This window comes from Chelon labrosus, assembly GCF_963514085.1.
Source record: "Chelon labrosus genome assembly, chromosome: 14".
NCBI classification, from domain to species: domain Eukaryota; kingdom Metazoa; phylum Chordata; class Actinopteri; order Mugiliformes; family Mugilidae; genus Chelon; species Chelon labrosus.
The window spans coordinates 27,449,656-27,470,093 of NC_140347.1; the positions used below are offsets into that span (position 1 = coordinate 27,449,656).

The 20,438-nt window shown below is 40.8% G+C and overlaps 1 protein-coding gene across 1 annotated transcript in view; it reads left to right on the top strand.

Annotated features, from left to right (window-relative positions):
• Positions 1–14,203: 14,203 nt before the first annotated feature.
• Positions 14,204–20,438, top strand: part of LOC311499457 (intersectin-2-like) — a 37,766-nt gene continuing 31,531 nt past the window's right edge. The window contains exon 1 of the mRNA XM_084560434.1: positions 14,204–14,477. The gene's annotated coding sequence lies outside the window, so the exon portion shown is untranslated. The remainder of the gene's footprint in view (positions 14,478–20,438) is intronic.

Below are 20,438 nucleotides of genomic sequence, written 5' to 3' on the forward strand. Positions count from 1 at the left end.
TTGGAATGTTTATTTCTTATATTTAAGACATTACAAAATGTCTATAAGATCAAATGAGGCATTAAATCAAAAGTGGCAAACGTACATCTATTGTAAATGAGTACAACTAAATAACCGATCATTCTTAGACTTTTATTTTGACGGTCCCGCGCGCTGCTCTTTCGTCGTCACTTCCTGTCAGATCTGCGCAGTACGCTGTGCGCTGTTTGTTCGTCTGAAGAAATCTACACCTCGATTCGTTGATAAAAACATCGCGCGGAAAACACTACTCGGCGCTGGCAAGTGATAGTTTGTGGTTTCAGGTGAGCCTGCGTTTCCTGTTTTAATCCAAATTCTCTCCGCTTTTTTATGTAGTGGGCCCCTGGTCTAAACGGGGCGTGCAGGCCATGGTCAAGACCTCCTTGTACTCGGGCTCCATACAAACCCTTCATTGTGTGTGCAAACGAGTCACAAACGTTTGTTGAATGTGTGATAGTAGGCATGCGTGTTTTTGCTACACACTACGAACTTAAACTACGAACTAAAAAACTGAAGGGTTCCTACTAAATTTGGGCCGTCAAAGTTAACTCGTTTACTCGCGTTTTTTGATTTGACCCTCGGTCTAGCCCGTAGTTTGATGAATCCAGAAGCAGCAATGGCGTATTAAATTTAGTGTGTTCTTCTGGCATTAAAACCGAACAGATAATGTCCTCCATGGCTGAGGTCTGCCATCTTGTGTCTGCAGCCAGGGTTTCATGGAAAATAAAGTTTGAAGGCACAAATGGGGTCACCTTTCACTCTCATTTCAGTCCCCATTTAACACTCGATACAATCAACACATAACACTTGGCTTTATAAGAAAAGGAAGGATGGTGTACACTAGGCTTAGTGAATATGTTCTTAAAGACAAGACTGATTGATAATTACACTTTAAGGATGTAAATGAATGTCTGATTAACCATTTTCTGAAATGTTGCCCATCCTGAGAGCCACTTCTCAAGCCAAATAGATAACAACAGTGCTACGGCTAACACTGTTTTTACAGAGGTGCTGAAACGAGACAATGCATGCATGACTTAACAAATATTAAAACCATTTAATTTAGGACAACACTGCATCCGGATGTCCGTCTATGATGCCAGAGTGTGGGCCAGAAATGTTGCGGTGAGACCTACCTAACGTTCTGCAAGGTACGTTGCAAGCGTAAAACAAAGTAGATATGCACATCAAAAAAAAAAAAAAAAAAGGTGTTGATCTCATAATTGGTCGTCCTTCTCAGACTTTCTATCTTTTGCTTCATATTTGCTAGAAGTATGAATGTATTTATGAAAGTATGATTTTTAAATGTAATGAGTGCTATAAAAATCTGAGCTGTAAGTTGCTCCTGTTGACTTAAATGGTAAAGATACAAATAATTTTTATCTTAATATCTCATTTTATTTATTTTATACTTGAGCATACACTACAGAATCTCTCAACAGACCCAAAATAATGTAATCTAAGATGTAAAATAAATTTATTTTCTTCTTCTAGACTAAATACAGGAGTAGGTGACATTGAAGAGTGTCACAAAAGATGGGTAAAGTTGAGCAAAGAAGAAGGTCTGACAGACAACATCAAAAGCGGACCCTTTCAGAATTAAGTCAGTGTGTTACTAAGAGGCGCAGAAGACCACTGCCTAAAAATGTGGACAAAAACATGCTTTCCCATCTCACTGATCTGTATACCAGTCAACCTGCAGAAGAAGGCTGGATGTGTCCTCTAGAAAGCACAGATTCAGAACACAGTGGAGATGAGGATCACTTACAAAACCCTACCTACCCTACCGTACCAAATGAATGGAACATGGAAGAAGGTGAAATGGAAATGGAGAGCAACCTGTGGAAGTTGAGTGCCAACTGTGTACAACAACTCGGAAAAAGACAACTGGAAATGCAAGCAAAGAAAGAAAAGGCCGTGCTCAGTGATGATACCAATGAAAGTAAGCTAGATGGAGATGAAGAGCAGACACAGATTCCACCAAACGTGCCAAATGAATGGGACACAGAACAAGAGGACGTGGAAATGGAGAGCGACCTGTGGAAGTTGCGTGCCAACTGTGTACAACAACTCAGAAAAAGACAACTGGGAATGCAAGCAAACAAAGAAAAGGCCATGCTCAGTGATGATACCAGTGAAAGTGAGCTAGATGGAGATGAAGAGCAGACACAGATTCCACCAAACGTGCCAAATGAATGGGACACAGAACAAGAGGACGTGGAAATGGAGAGCGACCTGTGGAAGTTGCGTGCCAACCGTGTACGACAACTCACCTCTTCACGATTCAGAAAGTCCCGCAATTCAAAATGCGTAATAGAATTCAATGTTGGATTTACATCCAAGAGGAATCACAGTGCTGACTATCTAACTAAAAAGGGGCTGTTTAAAGTTGCTAAATTTGCCTTAGCAATGACTTCATCCCAGCAGGAATTCATCATGGAGATTCTTGAAAACAACTTTGACCTTGGCCTGAAGAGCAAGTATCGTAAACATACTTTTGCATGTGAAGTTATGAATAGAGTAAGACAACTCAAAAACTGTGACGCTGCAGTCAAATACTCAAGAGACATTTTTAAACTTCCTGGTCTAACATCATTGAATAATATTAAACATCAGAGCAAGGACATCACTTCTAAACTCAACACCATTCCAAGAACGACAGAGGGTTTTGTGACACTTACACACAGTCCTGATCCATGTGCTGAAATCGTGTGTGGACTGCATGCTGAAACTAAACTGGAGTCACATGTAGAAACCATTTCACATGAAAGAGTGGACCTTTATCCCTTCTGCAAGGAGATTGGTCTGAAGCTACATGTAAACTGCAGACAGCCAAATGAAAAACTTGATGTCAACACACTGACCAACGGAGCAATGACTGAAGTGACAGAGTTTGCAGAAAAGTTGTGTGGAACATTTGAGCAGATTTGTGTTGATATCCTCCAACACAGCTTTGATTTGGATTTGCCAAGTGTAGATTGTGACCTTGCTAGAATTATTCTTGCACAGATTCCTGCTATAAATGAAGAAATGAATCTAACAAAGTATGCAGGCTCCAACAAGTCAGTTGGTGACAATATCGTAAGAAGAGATCACTCTGTACTCGTGAATCTGCACCACAACAACAGCCCAAATGTAGAAGCATGTAGTGCTGGTTCAACCAAGGCAATCAGAGACCAATGTGACATTCAACCACAAAATGACCTCAATTCAGTGCTGTGGAGATTGCGGGCTAATCGAATTAAGAACATCCTCTCTGTGCCTCATGGAGAACATTGCCCACTTTATTCTTACTCCAGATGCAAGAAATTAGGCATTGATTTCAATGTCGGATCTGGAGTAAAACAAAATCTTGATCTACAGTTACTGACAAATGGCATCATAGTTGAGCTCTGCACTTTTGCCGCAGCACTGCACTCAGCCAGAGAAGATTTCATCACAGAGATTCTGGAGTATAATTTTGATCTAAATTTGAACACTGACCTCCATCGTAGAGCCTTTGCACAGGAACTTAGAAGACGACTTTACCATGCTAAACTACAAAAACTTAAATCTCATCAAAAGAGTGTGATTTTTGAACTCCCTGGCTCCAGGTGTGTACTAGAATGTTTTGTAGATTGCCCTAATTGTCTTCAGGATAGAAATAAGCATCATCAGGATGACTCTGGCCCAATTCTTCTTCATCATCATCATCATCATCCCCATGCCATGACCAACATTGTCTCTGCTGAAGAAGAATGCACAGCACGGAATCCTGTAAAGGATCCAACATCTTCTGCCCCAACATCAGAGGAGACACTAGTGAGCCGTTACCATCACTGCAAGAAAATAGGTTTAAGCCTGTGTGTGAACAAAGATCTCCCAAGAAAGAAACGTGACACCAGCGAATTGACAAATGCAGTCATGTCTGATCTGTGTTCTTTTGCCATAGTGCTGTGTGGGGTCAAATCTAAGATCATTAATGATATCATTGCACACAACTTCAACTTGGAAAACCTAAATCTAAAACCGTACAACCAGTTCTATACCAGTAACTCATATCATATAGACTTCATCTGGTTCAATCAAGTTGTTGTCCTTAAAGAGCAACACAGCGTTCCTTCTAGTCTGACTAAAACTAAAGGACGATGTGACATGCAGATAAGCGACAAGAAGGAAATGGTCAAAAAAAGAGAACTGGAAATTGCAAAGAAAGAAAAGGCCATGCTCAGTGATGATACCAGTGAAAGTGAGCTGCATGGAGTTGGTGATGAAGAGCAGACACAGATTCCACCAAACGTGCCAAATGAATGGGACCCAGAACAAGAGGACGTGGAAATGGAGAGCGACCTGTGGAAGTTGCGTGCCAACTGTGTACAACAACTCAGAAAAAGACAACTGGAAATGCAAGAAGAGAAAGAAATGGCCATGCTCAGTGATGATACCAGTGAAAGCGAGCTAGATGGTGATGAAGAGCAGACACAGATTCCACTAAACATGCCAAATGAATGGGACCCAGAACAAGAGGACGTGGAAATGGAGAGTGACCTGTGGAAGTTGCGTGCCAACCGTGTACGACAACTCACCTCTTCACGATTCAGAAAGTCCCGCAATCCAAAATGCGTAATAGAATTCAATGTTGGATTTACATCCAAGAGGAATCACAGTGCTGACTATCTAACTAAACAGGAGCTGTTTAAAGTTGCTAAATTTGCCTTAGCAATGACTTCATCCCAGCAGGAATTCATCATGGAGATTCTTGAAAACAACTTTGACCTTGGCCTGAAGAGCAAGTATCGTAAACATACTTTTGCATGTGAAGTTATGAATAGAGTAAGACAACTCAAAAACTGTGACGCTGCAGTCAAATACTCAAGAGACATTTTTAAACTTCCTGGTCTAACATCATTGAATAATATTAAATATCAGAGCAAGGACAACATCACTTCTAAACTCAACACCATTCCAAGAACGACAGAGGGTTTTGTTGCACTTACACACAGTCCTGATCCATGTGCTGAAATCGTGTGTGTTCCGCATGCTGAAACTAAACTGGAGTCACATGTAGAAACCATTTCACATGAAAGAATGGACCTTTATCCCTTCTGCAAGGAGATTGGTCTGAAGCTACATGTAAACTGCAGACAGCCAAATGAAAAACTTGATTTCAACACACTGACCAACGGAGCAATGACTGAAGTGACAGAGTTTGCAGAAAAGTTGTGTGGAACATTTGAGCAGATTTGTGTTGATATCCTCCAACACAACTTTGATTTGGATTTGCCAAGTGTAGATTGTGACCTTGCTAGAATTATTCTTGCACAGATTCCTGCTATAAATGAAGAAATGAATCTAACAAAGTATGCAGGCTCCAACAAGTCAGTTGGTGACAATATCGTAAGAAGAGATCACTCTGTACTCGTGAATCTGCACCACAACAACAGCCCAAATGTAGAAGCATGTAGTGCTGGTTCAACCAAGGCAATCGGAGACCAATGTGACATTCAACCACAAAATGACCTCAATTCAGTGCTGTGGAGATTGCGGGCTAATCAAATTAAGAACATCCTCTCTGTGCCTCATGGAGAACATTGCCCACTTTATTCTTACTCCAGATGCAAGAAATTAGGCATTGATTTCAATGTCGGATCTGGAGTAAAACAAAATCTTGATCCACAGTTACTGACAAATGGCATCATGGTTGAGTTCTGCACTTTTGCCGCAGCACTGCACTCAGCCAGAGAAGATTTCATCACAGAGATTCTGGAGTATAATTTTGATCTAAATTTGAACACTGACCTCCATCGTAGAGCCTTTGCACAGGAACTTGGAAGACGACTTAACCATGCTAAACTACAAAAACTTAAATCTCATCAAAAGAGTGTGATTTTTGAACTCCCTGGCTCCAGGTGTGTACTAGAATGTTTTGTAGATTGCCCTAATTGTCTTCAGGATAGAAATAAGCATCATCAGGATGACTCTGGCCCAATTCTTCTTCATCATCATCATCATCCCCATGCCATGACCAACATTGTCTCTGCTGAAGAAGAATGCACAGCACGGAATCCTGTAAAGGATCCAACATCTTCTGCCCCAACATCAGAGGAGACGCTAGTGAGCCGTTACCATCACTGCAAGAAAATAGGTTTAAGCCTGTGTGTGAACAAAGATCTCCCAAGAAAGAAACGTGACACCAGCGAATTGACAAATGCAGTCATGTCTGATCTGTGTTCTTTTGCCATAGTGCTGTGTGGGGTCAAATCTAAGATCATTAATGATATCATTGCACACAACTTCAACTTGGAAAACCTAAATCTAAAACCGTACTACCAGTTCTATCACAGTTGCTCACATCGTATAGACTTCAACTGGTTCAATCAAGTTTTTGTCCTTAAAGAGCAACACAGCGTTCCCTCTCGTCTGACTAAAACTAAAGGACTATGTGCCATGCAGATAAGCGACAAGAAGGAAATGCAAGCAAAGAAAGAAAAGGCCATGCTCAGTGATGATACCAGTGAAAGTAAGCTAGATGGAGATGAAGAGCAGACACAGATTCCACCAAACGTGCCAAATGAATGGGACACAGAACAAGAGGACGTGGAAATGGAGAGCGACCTGTGGAAGTTGCGTGCCAACCGTGTACAACAACTCACCTCTGCAAAGATCAGAAAGACCCGCAATTCGAAATGCGTAATAGAATTCAATGTTGGATTTACATCCAAGAGGAATCACAGTGCTGACTATCTAACTAAACAGGAGCTGTTTAAAGTTGCTAAATTTGCCTTAGCAATGACTTCATCCCAGCAGGAATTCATCATGGAGATTCTTGAAAACAACTTTGACCTTGGCCTGAAGAGCAAGTATCATAAACATACTTTTGCATGTGAAGTTATGAATAGAGTAAGACAACTCAAAAACTGTGACGCTGCAGTCAAATACTCAAGAGACATTTTTAAACTTCCCGGTCTAACATCATTGAATAATATTAAGTATCAGAGCAAGGACAACATCACTTCTAAACTCAACACCATTCCAAGAACGACAGAGGGTTTTGTGACACTCACACACAGTCCTGATCCATGTGCTGAAATCGTGTGTGTTCCGCATGCTGAAACTAAACTGGAGTCACATGTAGAAACCATTTCACATGAAAGAATGGACCTTTATCCCTTCTGCAAGGAGATTGGTCTGAAGCCACATGTAAACTGCAGACAGCCAAATGAAAAACTTGATGTCAACACACTGACCAACGGAGCAATGACTGAAGTGACAGAGTTTGCAGAAAAGTTGTGTGGAACATTTGAGCAGATTTGTGTTGATATCCTCCAACACAGCTTTGATTTGGATTTGCCAAGTGTAGATTGTGACCTTGCTAGAATTATTCTTGCACAGATTCCTGCTATAAATGAAGAAATGAATCTAACAAAGTATGCAGGCTCCAACAAGTCAGTTGGTGACAATATCGTAAGAAGAGATCACTCTGTACTCGTGAATCTGCACCACAACAACAGCCCAAATGTAGAAGCATGTAGTGCTGGTTCAACCAAGGCAATCAGAGACCAATGTGACATTCAACCACAAAATGACCTCAATTCAGTGCTGTGGAGATTGCGGGCTAATCGAATTAAGAACATCCTCTCTGTGCCTCATGGAGAACATTGCCCACTTTATTCTTACTCCAGATGCAAGAAATTAGGCATTGATTTCAATGTCGGATCTGGAGTAAAACAAAATCTTGATCCACAGTTACTGACAAATGGCATCATGGTTGAGTTCTGCACTTTTGCCGCAGCACTGTGCTCAGCCAGAGAAGATTTAATCACAGAGATTCTGGATTATAATTTTGATCTAAATTTGAACACTGACCTCCATCGTAGAGCCTTTGCACAGGAACTTAGAAGACGACTTGACCATGCTTGTCTACAAAAATTTAGATCTCTTCAAAACGGTGTGATTTTTGAACTCCCTGGCTCCAGGTGTGTACTAGAATGTTTTGTAGATTGCCCTAATTGTCTTCAGGATAGAAATAAGCGTCATCAGGATGACTCTGGCCCAATTCTTCTTCATCATCATCATCATCCCCATGCCATGACCAACATTGTCTCTGCTGAAGAAGAATGCACAGCACGGAATCCTGTAAAGGATCCAACATCTTCTGCCCCAACATCAGAGGAGACGCTAGTGAGCCGTTACCATCACTGCAAGAAAATAGGTTTAAGCCTGTGTGTGAACAAAGATCTCCCAAGAAAGAAACTTGACACCAGCGTATTGACAAATGCAATCATGTCTGATCTGTGTTCTTTTGCCATAGTGCTGTGTGGGGTCAAATCTAAGATCATTAATGATATCATTGCACACAACTTCAACTTGGAAAACCCAAATCTAAAACCGTACTACCAGTTCTATACCAGTAACTCACATCGTATAGGCTTCAACTGGTTCAATCAAGTTTTTGTCCTTAAAAAGCAACACAGCGTTGCCTCTCGTCTGACTAAAACTAAAGGACTATGTGCCATGCAGATAAGCGACAAGAAGGAAATGCAAGAAAAGAAAGAAAAGGCCATGCTCAGTGATGATACCAGTGAAAGTAAGCTGCATGGAGATGGAGATGAAGAGCAGACACAGATTCCACCAAACGTGCCAAATGAATGGGACACAGAACAAGAGGACGTGGAAATGGAGAGCGACCTGTGGAAGTTGCGTGCCAACCGTGTACGACAACTCACCTCAGCACGATTCAGAAAGTTCATCCATTTGAAAACCATAATAGAATTCAATGTTGGATTTACATCCAAGAGGAATCACAGTGCTGACTATCTAACTAAACAGGGGCTGTTTAAAGTTGCTAAATTTGCCTTAGCAATGACTTCATCCCAGCAGGAATTCATCATGGAGATTCTTGAAAACAACTTTGACCTTGGCCTGAAGAGCAAGTATCGTAAACATACTTTTGCATGTGAAGTTATGAATAGAGTAAGACAACTCAAAAACTGTGACGCTGCAGTCAAATACTCAAGAGACATTTTTGAACTTCCTGGTCTAACGTCATCAATTAATATTAAACATCAGAGCAAGGACAACATCACTTCTAAACTCAACACCATTCCAAGAATGAGGGAGTGTTTTGTTGCACTTACACGCTGTCCTGATCCATGTGCTGAAATCGTGTGTGTTCCGCATGCTGAAACTAAACTGGAGTCACATGTAGAAACCATTTCACATGAAAGAGTGGACCTTTATCCCTTCTGCAAGGAGATTGGTCTGAAGCCACATGTAAACTGCAGACAGCCAAATGAAAAACTTGATGTCAACACACTGACCAACGGAGCAATGACTGAAGTGACAGAGTTTGCAGAAAAGTTGTGTGGAACATTTGAGCAGATTTGTGTTGATATCCTCCAACACAACTTTGATTTGGATTTGCCAAGTGTAGATTGTGACCTTGCTAGAATTATTCTTGCACAGATTCCTGCTATAAATGAAGAAATGAATCTAACAAAGTATGCAGGCTCCAACAAGTCAGTTGGTGACAATATCGTAAGAAGAGATCACTCTGTACTCGTGAATCTGCACCACAACAACAGCCCAAATGTAGAAGCATGTAGTGCTGGTTCAACCAAGGCAATCAGAGACCAATGTGAAAGCTCAACCACTGACATTCAACCACAAAATGACCGCAATTCAGTGCTGTGGAGATTGCGGGCTAATCGAATTAAGAACATCCTCTCTGTGCCTCATGGAGAACATTGCCCACTTTATTCTTACTCCAGATGCAAGAAATTAGGCGTTGATTTCAATGTCGAATCTGGAGTAAAACAAAATCTTGATCCACAGTTACTGACAAATGGCATCATGGTTGAGCTCTGCACTTTTGCCGCAGCACTGCACTCAGCCAGAGAAGATTTCATCACAGAGATTCTGGAGTATAATTTTGATCTAAATTTGAACGCTGACCTCCATCGTAGAGCCTTTGCACAGGAACTTAGAAGACGACTTAACCATGCTATGCTACAAAAAAGTAAATATCTTAAAAAGAGTGGGATTTTTGAACTCCCTGGCTTCAGGTGTGTACTAAAATGTTTTGTAGATTGCCGTAATTGTCTTCAGGATAGAAATAAGCGTCTTCAGAACGACTCTGAATCTGGCCCGATTCTTCATCATCGTCCCCATGCCATGACTGACGTTGTCTCTGAAGATGAATGCACAGCATGGAATCCTGTAAAGGATCCAACATCTTCTGCCCCAACATCAGAGGAGACACTAGTGAGTCGTTACCATCACTGCAAGCAAATAGGTTTAAGCCTGTGTGTGAACAAAGATCTCCCAAGAAAGAAACTTGACACCAGCGTATTGACAAATGCAGTCATGTCTGATCTGTGTTCTTTTGCCTCAGTGCTGTGTGGGGTCAAATCTAAGATCATTAATGATATCATTGCACACAACTTCAACTTGGAAAACCCAAATCTAAAACCGTACAACCAGTTCTATACCAGTAACTCATATCATATAGACTTCAACTGGTTCAATCAAGTTTTTGTCCTTAAAGAGCAACACAGTGTTCCTTCTAGTCTGACTAAAACTAAAGGACTATGTGACATGCAGATAAGTGACAAGAAGGAAATAGTGAGAAAAAGACAACTGGAAATGCAAGCAAAGAAAGAAAAGGCCATGCTCAGTGATGATACCAGTGCCCCGTTAAAAAAGCCGAAGAAATCTGAGGATAGGTGCTCGTATCCCTTTTGCAGGGAAATAGGTCTGGACCTTGATGTGACAGGAGAAAAATCAGCAGACAAAGAAAAACTGGACTTGGAGCTACTAACCAAATCTGTAGTGTGGGAGATACATAGATTTGCCACTCGGAGTGGATCAACAAGCCATCTATCTGGCATTTTGTATGACATCCTAGACTATAACTTTGATCTTAGCTCTCAACATCACAGGCGCTGGGAATTTTCCATAGCTACTGAAGCTAAAGTTAAGGCCTTGATCAAAAAATTCAGACTTTTTAAAACTCCAGGAGATGAGGTTTTCAAGTTACCATTTCTCTCTTATCCACCGAGAAAGTGTACAAAAACTGTGCAAAATGAAAACAGTTCTAAGTCTTCCTTCAAAGACGAGCACACAAAATCCAATAAAGATGTGTGTGTGCAGCAAATGGGATGCCAAACGGAGGTCAGTGGGTTCTCCTTTGCCGATGAGGTCAAGATTGAAAATCAGGTTTTTGCCCCTGAAGAGCAACGCAGAGTTAACCCTTGTCTGACTAAAACTAAAGGACTATGTGACATGCAGATAAGCGACAAGAAGGAATTATTCAGAAAAAGACAACTGGAAATGCAAGCAAAGAAAGAAAAGGCCATGCTCAGTGATAATACGAGTGCTCCGTTAAAAAAGCCAAAGAAAAATGAGGATACGTTCTCGTATCCCTTTTGCAGGGAAATAGGTCTGGACCTTGATGTGACAGGAGAAAAATCAGCAGACAAAGAAAAACTGGACTTGGAGCTACTAACCAAATCTGTAGTGTGCGAGATACATAGATTTGCCACTCGGAGTGGATCAAAAAACTATCTATCTGCCATTTTGTATGACATCCTAGACTATAACTTTGATCTTAGCTCTCAACATCACAGGCGCTGGGAATTTTCCATAGCAACTGAAGCTAAAGTTAAGACCTTGATCAAAAATCTCAGACATTCAAAAACTCCAGGAGATACGGTCTTCAAGTTACCATTTCTCTCTTATCCACCAAGAAAGTATACAAAAACTCAGCAAAATAAAAAGAGTTCTAAATCTTCCTTGGAAGAAGCACATACAAAATTCAATGAAGAAGATATGTATGTGCAGCAAGTGAGATGCCAAACAGATGTCAGTGGGGTCGTCTTTGCCGATGAGGTCAAGATTGAAAATGAAACTTGGTTCAGTGATGAGGACACAAAGTTCCAAACAGATTCTGGAGCAATAATACAAATGAACGATGCTCCAACAAATGCAGGTTGGGACAGTCTTCTGCAGGAATACCAGCCGATTAAAGAAGAGAAATTTGATCCACATTTTATCAATGTGATACCTGAACTGGACGCTGAGGAAGAATGTGCACATGTCAAAATGGAATCAAGTCCTGAGGACCACAATTGTGTCCCAGATGAACCTACAGGAGCCCATAAAAATACTTTGATCACCAGTTGCTTGATCCCTGACAGCGGGCATCTCCAGTATTACATCCTGGTTGCACCTCAAGTGTCTGAAGGATATGCTATGTTACCTGTATGTCCAAACACTGAGAATATCATCCCAGCAGTATCTGACACTGAAGGCTTCATGTCTGTGGTCACACTTGAACAATCGGGAACTGCGGAATGCTCCATGATAGCCATAAGTCAGGACACTAATAGTACATTGATCAAGGAGGAGGAAGAAACTGGGCCAAATGAGTCCTACCATTATTGAGTTATTTCGAATGTAGAAACTGAAATGGATATCGAACAGGAATGTAAACCTTAATTGTACAGTGAACACATCAGTAGGAGCAGAGAGTAAAAAGAAAGTTAATCGCAATGAAGATATTTTTCTGTTGACTGGCTTATTTTTTAAGACTTGTTTCAAAAGCTGTAACATTGTTTACTTTGTGCTAGTGTCTGTCTAAAACGGTGGATTTGCTTAATCACAAAGGTTTCAGTGCTAGCGGCTGCAGCATGGACCCAAAAGGTTTACCACTGTTAAGAAATTTTTACTCTACTTTCTATTTTTAATGTTGTGTGGTCAGTTTTCAGTAGAGTTATTAGTAAAAAGGCTATGAGGGGTATGAAATGGTGAACTTTTGTGGATGTCAGATCATTTGAATCCATCCATTTGTATTATTTCTTAATTATTAATGCATTAATTATTTCTTCTTGCTTTTTGGTTTTTAGTTCTCCTTTTTTCTACTTTGCGAATTGCATTTTTGACTTCAGAAATATATTTTTTTTCTCATTTTGATATTTCTTTTAAACAAGTATTTTCAATTAAATTATTTAACTAGATGAAAGTATCTGTATCAGTGCTTGTATATACTGAATTACTGTTGTGTGCATTGATTTTTTTTTTAATACATGTAGATAATTGTATAAAAATTTGAAAGAATCTCGTCTCCCTTTATTTATGCTTACATATATCAAATAGGTACAGTTAGAGAGGCTTGTTATTGTTATTGTTTTTCTTTATTGATCTATGATGAGAAAATGCTTTCTCTGGATTTAACCCATCCATTTATTCACACAGCAGTATGTACACTTCATGTCCACCTGCAGAACCCAAGGAGCAGTTTAGATGCTTCCTTAAGGCACATGAGTCATAGCCATAGCAGGATGTGAGGCTGTGACCTTAAGGTCCCAAAGCTGCTTTTCTAACCAGTAGTCCTAATCTGCCTTATATGCTGCCAGTAAATCACAGGTATATAAGAGAATTTGCCATCAAATTCTACCGTATCTGAAATTAGGGCAAGTGTCATTGATAATGAGGATGTAATTGTAAACTTAGAAATGTAATACTGAAATTGAGCTGTTGGTGGTGCTCCAGACCAGCGGCCTGTTGTTTGCTTTGGGGACATTTCAGACTGCAGACCTTAGAGATGCAATTAATACACAGATGACTGCATTTCAGAGAGGGGAAAATGCCCAATTCCTTGTTACGTGAGCACATGCATGACAATAAAGCTGTTTCACATTCTGAAGCTCCCTCAACAGATTTATATGGTTACAGAAGTTGAGTGGGGTTTGATATCAAAATAGTGTACTTCAGGTGGGTAAGATGATCCATTAAAGCCGTCTGACCAGATCCGACTTATCTTCTAGGACAGTTCAGTCAGACCGATATCTGGATGTATTGATCCTGTCAGCATTTACACACACATTAAGAAAAGGCTTGCTCGATGGAGGTGGAAGCTCCTGTATTTCCTCAAAGAAAACTAATTAATCTATAAAAAAAGGAATAAGTCATCATCAATCCATTCAGTTTTTTTTTTTTTTTTTTTTTTTTTTTGGTGTGTTTAAGACATAAGCAGAGATTATTAAACGGTTCACCACATACAAGTGTGAATACCTAAAGGTGTGGCTTTTAGACACAACACATATTTAAAGAATTAGACCGTGATTAGTTTTCATATCAACGCTTCCTTTTTTATGTGTAGAAGTTTTACTTTTGAAATACACAAACCGGAAGTACCGCACGTAATTATTCTCCGCCGTGGAGCTGAGATGGTGACGCCCATTTTCATTCCGCACCCGCCCCGGCCGCTGGATCGGTTCCTCCCTCTCCAGAAGACAGCTTGCCCGCCTGGATGTCGATCACCGCCGCTATTCTACCGCAACAGGTAACGGAAGAGAGAAAATAATATAAGGCTTAAACAGAAAAGAATATAGCGCGCGCTGGGCAACTGTCGCCGTGGATGTTTTTTTAATTATTTGCTTTATCACCTGTTTTGCCTTTTTTTTTTTTTTCTTTTCAAGGTAAGTGGAATGTCCTGCTTTATTAAATCCAGCATTTAAAAGGCGAGGCAGTGTCTCGTATGAGCGCTCTAGTTTCAGACCCTGCTCATAGTGAATATATATATATATATATATATTTTTTTACCCAATACTCTCTAACGGCTGTGTTACCCTATTGTCTGTATACATCTGTATAGCACCGCATATGGCTGAACCTGTCCGAAAATATCTGATTCCGTCCACAACAATAACCCCTGACAATTAAACAGAGGTTTATTTAAACCAAAATCAGAGCTGTCGGTTGTAAATTGCTGTGTGGTGTCAGGACAGAACAGGTTAACCAGCCTCTTGAACGCACACTGAGATGAACGCTGTAACTCATGTGCCTGAGCAATTTCCCATTTGTGTGTTAGAGAAAGCACTTTGGCAATAAACAGCAGGCAGTGGCATGAACATGGCAAGAGCTGGAACTCCAGAGGTTATTCACCCTGTCCCCTGAGGTACAAGCTCACAGAGAATGTGTGTTCCCTGGAAATGACAGGCTTCCACTTTAACATGAAAGGCGATTCAATCTAGTGACACCGTTGTCTCCATCTGTGTTGAAAACCCAGACGCTTATCTGTGAAAGCATGGAAAATATAACACAAGGCTGACCTCCTGTTAGAAGAGGCCTGTCACGTGTATTTGTTGTCCCAGCTTAGATATGGAAAGGCATTATCACGTGTTCAGATAGTTAAGATATTGGGGCAGCTGTATGTGTATACGCTTGTGTTCATTCACCGCAGTGTAGACTAATTATAGAGATTGCTTGGTGTTTGTCTATGTGTGTGTGTGTGTCCTGCTGCTCTCAGTTAAAAAAAAAAAAAAAAAGACAGAAAAAAAGACAGAAAGAGGAGGCTTTTTTTTGCTGAAGTGGCAAAGTCCATTTAAACTGCACCTCCCATGACATCTGGCACCATCCCAGCAGCTGGGACTGTTGCGTATTCACCTGCCAAGATAGAAAGCATTGCATAACGCACACGCAGATAAGCATGCACATGTATTAATTGTTGTGATGAAAGTGGTTAGAACTTTAGTGTCTGTTGTCATATGGCAGCAGCAGTAGCATGGACGTAAATATTGCATTGAGGGCATCTTGGTGTTATTACTGAAGTGTAAAAAATCTCAAGCAAAGGTGTCTAAGGAAGATGCTGAAGCGAGATCTGCCCCTGAGTGTGTGTTTTAAGTGTAAGGTGTTGGGGAGTCTACAGGAAGCAGGAAGTGACAGAGGCCTCAGTGAATCACTGCTGACCCTCAAATGCGCAGAAAGCATAAGAACGATTCTTCAGACAGAGGCGTCCCCAATTTTCACCTGCAGCACAACAGAGGAAGGTGTGTGTCTTTGTATCTGTGCCTTTCTGTCCTCCCCTGAATAGGCAGAAAACGCCAGCACATACACACACACACACAGGACACACACACACACACACACACTGGCTTCTTTCTTCCTTGGGCTCCGCCAAGCTTCCTGGGCTGTGTCCGCCAGAACAGGGTCCCCCTCTGTGTGAGGAGTGTGCGTTGGACACACTCGCTAACACAGGCCGGCACATTGATATGCACATCCAAGTGGTCCAGGGTAGCGCACACAGGTGTCAATCAGCATGCTGGGCAGAGTCAAAGGTTCTTTGATTCGTTTTCTCCCTCGGTGCAGAGGGTTCAGGGAAGCGATGGGCCTTACAGCGACTATCCCAAATCACAAACTTTGAAAATGCTACATGCGGCATTTTTAAGCATCAATATACCATCAAGGCTAGATGGGGAAGAAAGTCTGGGATACTTGGCACTTCCCGCTGCACAACAGTGCCAAATAAACAGTGGATGGATAGAACACCCCTTTCATTCGTATTGTGCTTAAATTATGGACTGGCTTTTAGTCTCGGTACATAGATGAGTTTTATTTTTCTTCATATTATTAGTGTCTTGGCTCATAATCTTTCTTTATTTTAATACATGTGCATGCACGTATCATTCTGAGATGACTTGTTACCAGTGTCTCTCTGCAACACATCTGTCACATCAACAAGGATTAAGCAAAGAGCTAAATGAATTTAAAAAAAAAATTGTAATGGAAATTGAGATGTAATTCCAAGCACTCAAAGCATAGTCAGGGATAATGAGCAAACAGAGTGAAACTTCTAGTCGGGAGCCCGTGAAGCTTCACACAGTGTTGAAGTAGAGGGTGTCCTCAGTGTTGATTCAGTGTTGTTTTTATCCAGGATATGTCCTGTTTGAACTGTCAAGGCTCTCCAACGCAACCAATAGCAGATGGTATCTTTTATTTGAAAGCACACACACCTCAGGGTATAGAAGTGTTTGTGTATGAGGGTGGATGACAGTCTGCTAAATACCCTTATACAAAGTGTTTGCATAAGCGCAGGGTGCTCAGACTTCTTTGTTTGAGCACCTTGTATAAATAGTAAAGATCCCAAAAAAAACTTTATTTACATAGCTACATGTCAGTGGAAATATGGGTGAGACTTAATTAAATTAACGTTTTAATTGTCAGGTTGTTGACATTATGGCATGCTTGTTGCAATGTCTTTATTTACAACACTGCCAGGTATCAGGTGTGACATGTTGCTAACTGAACTAGCGAAAGTTGACAAAGTTAACATGAGCCTGTGTGCTTTAGAATGTAGAGTAAAATAAATAATATCTGTGACTTGAGAAAATGTTGCTTACTAAGGGAATTTAACAAAAAATACACTGGCCGGCCAAAAAAAAAAAAAAAAAAAAGACATCTGAATTTAACTAAGCAAACAGGTACGAGCCTGCTGTTGGATAATTACTGCATGGGTGATTATCTTTCAGTTGGAAACAAGTTGTTTAACCCCAACTGATGCAATGAGTAGCTTCTCATTTTTTAAACAACCATGTCTAAAGACACATCCTGTGGTTGTGGAAAATGTGTTAGTCTGTTTGAGAAGGGTCAAATCATTGGCATGCATCAGGAAGAGAAAACATCTAAGGAGATTGTAGAAACTACTAAAACTGAGTTGAGAACAGCGCATTATTAAAAACTGAAAGGATAGTGGGGAACAAATGTGTTCGGAAAAACAAATCCTGATTAATTGGTGAAAACAAAAACAACAGTAGAACTCAGGGCTATGTTTAATAGTGAAAGTAAGAGCATTTCCACACGTACAATGTGAAGAGAACTCAAGGGATTGGGACTGAACAGCTGTGTAGCCTTAAGAAAACCACTAATCAGTGAGGCTAACTGGAAAAAAAGGCTTCAATTTGCTAGGGAGAATAAAAATTGGACTCTGGAGCAATGGAAGAAGGTCATGTGGTCTGATGAGCCCAGATTTACCCTGTTCCAGAGTGATGGGGGCATCAGGGTAAGAAGAGAGGCAGATGAAGTGATGCACCCATCATGCCTAGTGTCTGCTGTACAAGCCTGTGGGGGCAGTGCTATGATCTGGGGTTGCTGCAGTTGCTCAGGTCTAGGTTCAGCAACATTATGTGTCCAAAGAATGAGGTCAGCTGACTATCTGAATATACTGAATGACCAGGTTATTCCATCAATGGAGTTTTTCTTCCCTGATGACATGGGCATATTCCAAGATGACAATGCCAGGATTGTATCATTACTGACTCTCAGCTGTGGAAAGATTGTACATAGAAATTATCAAGAACTGCAAGCTATGGACCTTGCTGCAATGGGGCATTTGAATACAAATGAAACTTTCTGAATCCACTATAGATATGATAAACAAGACTGTCTTTGTGTAACCGCTTCATTTGCAGCACTACTTTGTGTGATTTCTTCAATGAATTTCTGATTGTGAACCTGAAAGGTCATTCCATGTTTGCTTACCTGCGAGTCATTTATCCCAATATGTGAGAGTTTGTGCACCGGCACCAGCGTAGACCATCAAGAGTGTACAGAGGCATACGCCACAGTGTGCGGTTCATTGCTCTTAAGTAATTGGCAGCGGCAGCATGTGCGGAGAATGATTTATACCACAACACAACCACAGTCTCGCATCCAGGAATTCACACAATAACAGGGAAGCCAGTGATGGAGCAATAGTGTAATGGGAGCGGAAGGATAGGAAGGGATGGAATATATAGTGTGGGAGACGAATGGAAGAAGGAATGCATGTTTGAATCAAGGAGGAATCGGAAATAGAGGAGCTTAAGTGGAAAAGATAAGGTGGAGAGTGAAGTGAGGGAAAAGATGGTGTGAAGAAATGAGCTGGTGAAAGCAGAGAGAAGACTGAAAAGAAGCACCGATGATGTGAAGAAGGATTGCTTGTTAGCTATAGGATTGTAGAAAGAGCGATAGAAATATGAAATAAGAAGAAATATGGGGTACGTCTGGGTGGATGGACTGATAAAATCTGAAAACAGGACTGAAAGTTTCTAAAATAATAGCGCGAGAAACTGCACAAATAGGAGGAAATTGAGCTCAGAGTGAAAAGGGAGGAAAAGTACATCTATACCAAAGTGTACATTTTCAATTTAAAATGTAGCAGGCACGAATGATTGACTACACATGGAGTATATTGGCAAAACAATTGATGTGAAAAATGATCCAGAAAGAACAAGCAAAGCAAACCAGCGGAATTTATAGCAAGAGAAATCAAGCGGACAAGTTACGAGAGATTAGACGTGTAACCCAACCCTTTGCGCAGATGATTTTAATGTGGCATGGTGTTGAAAAAAATGGCGCCCTATTACACCTTGGACTCATTTTCCACATTCAGTGTTTTACCTGCATGGGCTCATCTGTCCTCTGTATCTGCTGGGATCCTTCCAAAGATCCCACAGAGGAGTGGGTCTAGGCTTCCTGCGCGTAGACCACTGTGGACACAGACTGCATTCAATTCGGTCATAAATCTTTATTTGTGTGGCTTGTTTGCACAATGCGGATACATTCAAAGTGGCAATTTTGAACAGTTCAGCTGTAATTACAGGTGGTAACAGCGAATGTGGTTTAATAGCGCAGGTCACAGAATGCCGAGGGGAGCAAATCAGACTATTATCACATTCATACAGAAGTAATTGTTCGTTTTCCATCGTTCTGCGAGAAGCCGTGATCTGATTTCATGCCGCATGACTCTGTGAACAGCAGAGCACGGTGAAATGACTTGGGTTAACAGTAACTTAATGCAGGATAATGCAGGAACCACCAACCGCTGGAGTAAATAACGTCGGTGGTCGCTTCCTGACGTCACGTTCTCTCGGGAAACCTGGGCCCTAACATTCATACCGCCACCTAAACATCATTACAGACCAAGCACATGCCCGTGGCTATGGCAACCTTTCTATGAGAACAGCAGTTTTAGAGATGCTTTCTCCCTGTCCTTTAGCCATCACAGCCCTTGTCGAAGTCGCTCAAATCCTTCCACTCGGCATTTTATCCTGCCTCGGCAAAGTCTTCATATAATGAGTGATATTCACTTGACCAGTGATCATGATGGTCTGATCGGTGCATAAATATTGCAGTACTTTTATCAGTGGGCCTCAGTAGGCTCAGCTACCATTGCCTTAACCTATTTCGGTGGTAGAAGCGACTTAACAGACATTAATTGGAATGAAAAGAAATATTTGTATTCCTAATTTCAGGAATATGTATGTACCCAAAGCAAAAACGTACAGTATATAATATACTGAGACCCTATTCGGACAATTATTTATCTTGCAGAATGAATATTTATAGATTTCTAGTCAGGCAAATAATTATATTCCTAATTGGACTAATATTTATCTAGGTTATTAGTCAATTATTTGTAATATAACAAGTATTACTGTATGTTTTTGGTAAGATTCATATTTGTATTGACGTCAGAACGACCTGATATAAAGCCATGAATGGATGGATGGTGTTTGCATAGAAAACTAAATGTCACAGATTAAAACATCCTTGGAGAAATACGGACACGCTAAGATTTGCAAAGGACTGAGCCGTCATCTGTGAACTGAGAGCAGGAGATG